The sequence below is a fragment of the Microtus ochrogaster genome, chromosome 7 (genome assembly GCF_000317375.1).
Source record: "Microtus ochrogaster isolate Prairie Vole_2 chromosome 7, MicOch1.0, whole genome shotgun sequence".
Classification (NCBI taxonomy): Eukaryota; Metazoa; Chordata; class Mammalia; order Rodentia; family Cricetidae; genus Microtus; species Microtus ochrogaster.
Genome location: NC_022014.1, coordinates 52,780,099 through 52,787,643, shown reverse-complemented (window position 1 = coordinate 52,787,643; position 7,545 = coordinate 52,780,099). Strand labels below are relative to the sequence as shown.

At 43.9% G+C, this 7,545-nt stretch overlaps 1 pseudogene; it reads right to left on the bottom strand.

Annotated features, from left to right (window-relative positions):
• Nucleotides 1–5,677: 5,677 nt before the first annotated feature.
• On the bottom strand, nt 5,678–5,912 carry LOC101986272 (annotated as a pseudogene).
• Between the last annotated feature and the right edge of the window lie 1,633 nt (nt 5,913–7,545).

Sequence of the window (7,545 nt, the reverse complement as noted above, 5' to 3'; positions counted from 1 at the left end):
GCTGGTCTTGAACTCACAGAGATCCGCCTGCCTCTGCCTCCCGAGTGCTGGGATTAAAGGCGTGCGCCACCATCGCCCGGCCGTATCTTATTCATTATATGGACAACTTCCTAATAGCTGCAGATAAGGCTGATATGGCACAAAAAATAGCTCAGGATTTAGTCTTGGCTTTACAATATAGGGGCTTTATTATATCCCCAGAAAAAAAATCAGACTTACTATCCCTCTCTGTTTTTGGGATTTCAATTAGAACCAACCTTCATTCGCACCTCAAAAATACATATAAAAAGAACAAGTTTACGTTGCCTAAATGATTTTCAAAAACTTTTAGGTGATATTAATTGGTTACGCCCTTATTTGTGACTCACAACAAGAGATTTAAAACCATTATTTAATATGTTACAAAGAGATCCTGACCCTAGTTCCCCTAGGAGCCTTACATTAGAGGCAGAAGCCACACTTATAAAGGTAGAAGAAGCTATCTTCCAACAAGGCTCAGGATATTTTGATCCTGAAAAAAATTCTGTATCTATTAACATTTGCCACTGATTATATGCCTTCAGGCCTCCTGTGGCAAGAGGAGCAGCCACTTCTTTGGATACATGCGCTTGCTACCTCATCCAAGATTTTGCCCTCTTATCCCTTTTTGGTGAATCAGATTCTATTCTCAGGTATCAAAACTGCAGTTCGATACTTTGGCCGTGACCCAGATGTTATTGTTACCCCATATTCGGGAGATCAGATAGCCTGGCTACAACAGAGACATGATGAATGGGCCGTACTACTTGCTGGGTTTCAGGGAAAGTTTGATACCCACATGCCAGGAAACAGGCTTATTCAATTCCTTAATATCACACCTTTTACATTTCTAAAGAATACATGCTTGCAGCCCATTCCAAATGCCTTGCTTGTTTTTATAGATGGCTCAAAAAATGGAAGAGCCTCATATGTTATTAATGATAAGGCCTATATTGTTGATACTCCATATAAGTCTGCCCAAATGATGAAACTGTATGTGGCTTTCATTGTATTTCAATTGATTTGTTACCAAGAATTTAATTTATTTTCTGATAGCCAATATGTTGTTAGGGCTCTTCAGGTCCTTGAGATGGTTCCTACCATTCAGCCTTTGACAGCCACTTTTCAATTATTTTTCAAAATTCAAAAGTTAATCAGAGACCGCTCACATTCATTTTTTATAGGTCACATTTGAGCACATTCTGGTCTGCCTGGGCCTCTAACACAAGGAAATGATTTGACAGATAGGAATGCTCATTTGGATTGCCTTAAACTCCCCACAAAATCCTGGAACTTTGCTTCTCAAATTTGGCATAATCAGAGAACAGGCTAGACAGATTGTCAAAGGTTGCAAAAACTGTGTACCATTCTTACCTGAACCCCATCTGGGGGTCAATCCTCGAGGCCTGATCCCAGGGGAACTATGGCAAATGGATGTTACTCACATCCCTTCCATTGGTAAACTTAAATATGTTCATGTTACTATTGATACTTATAGTGGCTTCCTGTACACATCTGCTCAGACAGGGGAAGCAACTAAACAGGTTATTGCCCATTTATTTCTTGCATTTTCTGCTATGGGACAGCCCAAAATACTTAAGACTGACAATGGGCCTGGCTATACTAGCCAGAAATTTAAACAATTGTGTACCAATTAAATATAAAACATTGTACTGGTATCCCCTATAATCCACAAGGCCAGGGCATTGTTGAACGTGCCAATCAGACTCTTAAGCATACCATCTCTAAATTAATGGCACAAGAGACCCTTTACCGCATAAAAGGCAATGCTAAGACAATCTTGGCCCATGCTCTCTTTGTGCTCAATTTCTTAACATTGGACAATCAGGGACAGTCTGCTGCGGACAGACTGTGGCACCCTTCTACTCAATCTACCTCTGCACAAGCACTATGGAAGTACCCCCTGGTGGGAATCTGGGCTGGCCCCAACCCTGTGCTTATTTGGGGCAAGGGTCATGCATGTATCTATGATACCAAGGCTCAAAATGCCAGATGGCTCCCTGAGCGTCTAATAAAATTATATAATCCAACCAGCGAGAACAAACCCTGAAAAATTTCCCTTTTTGTGTTCTCTTTCAGATGCTGGCAACAATTTGAAAACCACTCTGGCTCCTTTCTATTTGGACACATGTCAGAGGAACATCACCCCAGTACCAACTTTTCAATTTTACATGGCAGATTTCTAATGGGGCAGGAGATAGTAATTCATCTTCAGTTGTTAGTTCTAAGCCACCCTTTGATCCCTTATATGTTGATCTCTGCCAACTTGCTCTGGGAGGGCACCATTATTGGGGCACCCCTGATTATTTTTAGATAAAAAGACCACGTAAACTCTCGGTCTTTACTATAGACCCTGATTTTGCCAACCGGCATGAGAGGCAGAGGCTGAAAGATGACATTTCGGGGATATATGTTTGCCCTGGGACCACTCACAGAGACCGCACTTTAAACTACCGCTGCGGGTATACTGATGACTATTACTGTGCCTCATGGGGCTGTGAAACTACAGGAGATACATACTGGAAACCCTCTTCCAGCTGGGATTACATAACCGTAAAAAGATATAATCCCTCAAGCTGGGATTGCTTGAAAGGAGGATGGTGTAACCCCCTAATAATTAATTTTATATCAGCAGGGAGAAATATTTTTGGAAAAACCTCCCGCACCTTTGAATGAGGTCTGCGCCTATATGAAGAAGGGATAGACTTTGGTCTTCTTTTGAAAATACGTCTTCTTAAAGAAGTTCCTCGCACAAAACCTGTGTCCATAGGCCCTAACCCTGTATTGCATTTGGGTGGGTCCCAGCCTTCTGTTCTGTCTCCTGCATTAGCCATAACACCTACTGTTTACAGACCTACATTACCACAGGGCGCTCCATCCTCTGCAGAAGTCATCTTATCCGTGGTTAATGCTTCCATAACTGCCTTACATGTTTCCAACAACTCCAGATACGAGGAATGTTGAGTATACTTTCCCCCAAGGCCTCCTTTCTATGAAGGTCTAGCTATCTTCGAGTCTCTTAATTTCACTAATAAAACTGAAGGACTCAGATGGCACCCAGTTAATAGTGAGGGCCTCACATTGGGACAGACTTTGGGGATAGGTCTGTGTCTCAGAGGACCCGCCCTAAAGTTTCCCCAACCACTGCTAAAGATTTGCAATCAGACAATTGTTGTTAACACTTCTTATTTGTACATTTCTGCACCCAAGGGGCATTATTTTGCCTGTGTTTTGGGGCTCACTACATATATAATTACCATCAACTTTGTACACCATGAGGACTATTGTGTGCTTGTAAAATTGATACCTCGGCTGACTATACATGAGCCAGAGGAGCTCCTCAGTTTTTGGGAATGAGGTGCTACCTTGCCTCGAAATAAGAGAGAGCCTATTTCAGCCATGACTTTGGCTGTTATTCTGCGACTGGGAGCCACAGGGGCAGGGACGGGAATCGTCTCCCTTATCACCTCTCAACAACAATATGCTCAACTTAGCCTGGCAGTGGATAGAGACATCCAGGAGTTACAAAAAGGCCTGGAGAGTCTGAAAGATTCATTAGTTTCTTTATCAGAGGTAGTTTTACAAAATAGACGAGGTCTTGACATGATTTTTCTTAAGGAGGGAAGACTTTGTGTTACTCTTAAAGAAGAATGCTGTTTTTTATTCAGATAAAACGGGACTGGTACAGGATAGCATACAAAAGGTTAAAAATAGTCTGGAGGAAAGAAAAAGAAATAGAGAAAAACAGGAATCATGGTATCAGAACTGGTTTTCTTCCCTACGGTTAACCACACTTTTGCCTAGTATGCTGGGCCCGTTTATGGGGATCTAATTGCTGTTATCTTTTGGCCCATGGGCCTTTGCTAAACTAACCTGATCTGTTAAGACCCAGGTGGATATGATGACCAGAGATTCTGTCGCTGTCCATTACCATCTCCTAAACACCCATGATTCCAGAGAGAACCTCGAAACTCCAGATGCGGAACGCCCACTTACCTTCTCTAACCTCACTAACCCACCTCCTCAACCCTGGAACCCTTGGAGCAGGATCTTTGGTAGAAAAAAATAAGTTAAAACATGTCTCATGACTCTCCAGCCCTTCCTCCTAAAAAAAAGAGCTCCTCGCAGTCTTTTCATTTATGATTCACACAGAGGCCCAATGACGGGAATATTGTGGAGCCCTCCCCTGAGCAGCACATCATACAGAGGCCATACAGGCCGGCTCAACATGGCATGATGTCAGGGGAACGAGGATTGCCCTCCACAAAGCCGAAGCCAGGGACCCTGTGGTCAAAGGTCAAAGGTCAAAGACCTGCTTACTTTGGTCCTGCAGACGAGTGACAAAAAAAAAGGAGGATATGTCAGGAGCCATTTCAGGCTTCTCCTTTCTCACATCTCACAGGGCCTTGAAGTAAAAATCTTGAGACGGAAAACTTAAAGTTAACTAAGACATTGTGTGCTGACCTTGGAGATTCAAGCTTCAGGAGGCACCTCAGAGTGTCTTCTTTGTTTGCTGCTTATCACTAACAGCAGGTGCTCTAGCCACTGACCTGGCAACTGCCCTGCTTAGCTGCCTAGCTACTGAGCCCCTCCTTTCCTTCCCCCCTTCCCCTTCCTCAGTTCCCCCTGCCTGAGCTCCTCACTGAGGAGTATATAAGACATAAAACTTGCTTCAATAAATGGATGCCTTGACAAAATAGAATACTGCTTGGCGTCTGTCTCTCTCTCTCACCCATGTCTTTCAGATAGTGCCTCTTCAGACCCTGGAATAACTTAGGACCTGCTGGGCAGGTCAGACTCACCCTCTAAAACTATAAGCAAGCCCTTGGTTAAGTGTTTTCTTTAGTAACAGTTGCTTTGGTTATGGTGTTTCTTATAGTAATAGAACAGTAACTAAGACAGAAATATTGACTGAAGCCCGGTGGTGGTGGTGCACGCCTTTAATCCCAGCACTTGGGAGGCAGAGGCAGGCAATCTCTGTGAGTTGGAGGTCAGCCTGGTCTAGGAGAGCAAGTTCTAGGGCAGGAACCAAAAAACCACTAAGAAACCCTGTCTCAAAAAATCAAAAAAAGCCGGGCGATGGTGGCGCACGCCTTTAATCCCAGCACTCGGGAGGCAGAGGCAGGCGGATCTCTGTGAGTTCGAGACCAGCCCGGTCTACGAGAGCTAGTTCCAGGACAGGCTCCAAAAACCACAGAGAAACCCTGTCTCGAAAAAAAAAAAAAAAAAAATATTGACTGAATAGGGCCCGAGGGAGCCAGCAGGGTGTTGAAAACATCCTGTATTTAGCCCTGGGTGGTGGTTCTGTTCATATGGTCAATAAACACACACTGAGCACCTGTGCCTTCTAGGCAAAGGAGTGTCTGATGAAAAGATGGCCCATTAAGTGTACCGTTCCTGGTGGTGAACAGTGGATGAGTAACCACAAGAGACCAATGAGGATGTCCTGCAGTGACCTTTCCTCACTCTGCCAGCCACTCCCCAAAGCACCATGTCCCAGCAAATGGAAAGGTGCTGCGGTAAGCTGTGGACAGTTCTCTCCGTGTGTTCCATGTCTTAGTCTTTTTACCTTTCTTTCCTTTTTTCTTTTTTACTTTTTCACTTTTATTTATGACAAATATTTCCTGATCTCTTCTGGTCAAAAATTCTTTGAGACAATTCCATCCACTTTAGCCAATTGGAGCATAGTATCATCTGACTTGCCCCACAGATAATGTAGGTTTTAAGCTAGCTATTAAACCAGCCTGTGACCCTGTCAACCTCAGCCACAGTCATCTGGGTGGACTCACGGTCCTTGGGATCAATGAGAGGTTTCTTGTGGTGTATTTCCACATCACATACAGGTCCATGAATTCGCCCATGTCATTCTGCATGTTTAGGCCATGCCTGCTCACTAGGATGTGGAAGCACAGAAAAAAGCCCATGTCTTAGTCTTAACTAAGGGATAGATAGAGCTAAAATCTTTGAGGAAGAAGTCCTGCCAGAAGGTATGAAGAGGCATATCCAAATTTGCTTGGTCACCTTGTTCACCAGCAACCTCCTGCCAGGTGGTGGAAGTGGCCAGCTCTGTAGTAGGTCTGGGATAGAGCCCTGTCTATCCACAGAACGAGCTGCAGCAGGGGCGGTAAGGGGGCACAAGAACAGCCTCTGGGAACTGGGTCCCCATCTCTGTGTAACTTGAGCCAAGACAGGATAAAGGGAGGTTGTGACTCTGGGCAGCTGTGGAATGGAACCAATGGTACAGAAGACTAGATCCTCCAAAAAGTGTGGGAAGGGGCAGATGGGTCCATGTTGGAGGGTGAGGACCCACTTGTTTGTCCTGGCTGCCCAGCTAGCTTACACCCAAAATAACCACACAGAAACTGTATTAATTAAAACACTGCTTAGCCATTAGCTCTAACCTCTTATTGACTAACTCTTACATATTAGTTTAACCCATCTCCATTATTGTCATGTGGCTGTGGCTTACCAGAGATTCTAACTGGCGTCCATCTCAGGCAAAGGATCCATGGCTTCTCTCTGACTCTTGCTTTCTTCCTCCCAGAATTCAGTTCTGTCTTCTCCGCCTACCTAAGTTCTGCCCTATCAAGGACCCAAGGCAGTTTCTTTATTAACCAATGAAAGCAACACAAAGACAGAAGGACCTCCTATGCCATTTCCCCTTTTCTGTTTAAACAAAAAGAAAGGCTTTAACATAGTAAAATTACATATAACAAAACAGTTATCATACAAGAATTACAGTTACAATATTCATATCTATTTTATCTTTCATCATAACTGTGGAAAACTATAATTATAACTATCTATCTATATTTGGGGGGGTTTGAGACAGGGTTTCTCTGTAGCTTTGGTGTCTGTCCTGGAACTAGCTCTTGTAGACCAGGCAGGCCTCGAACTCACAAAGATCCTCCTGCCTCTGCCTCCAGAGTGCTGGGATTAAAGGCGTGTGCCACCACCACCTGGCCTATTGATCTATTCTTTAACTCCATCAAAGACTCCAAGGATATATTATTACCTTAGTAAACAGGAAGTGCATTGTAAACAACTTCCAAAACTCTAAAATTAGCAGAGACATCTCGCTGCCTGGACAGTCACCCAAAGTTCTTTAGAACCATTGGGGCATCCATCTTCTGCCTACAGGCCCATAGTATCCAGCAGACTTTTCCATGAAGCAGGAAATTTCAAAGACAATTCAGTCACTTTCTTCTGTGTCCTGCAGAATGTCTCGTGGATTCCTTCATAAAGCAGGAACCCCAAAGGACCATATCAAGTTTAGCAGTCATCTCTCTGTGGGTACTGCATGTCCAGTGAAGCAGTCCAGGAAAGAGCCTGGGACTTGCCCAAGTGGCTAGCAAACCCCATAAGGAGCCTCTTCAATGCCCATCTTCCCATCTTCCTCTTTCAGTAGCTGGTGCTGCCAGGAGCAGATGCATCTCATTGTCATGAAAAGTCCTAAGTTCTTTTTTTTTTTTTTTTCACTGAATACACACTGGCATCATTCTAGAT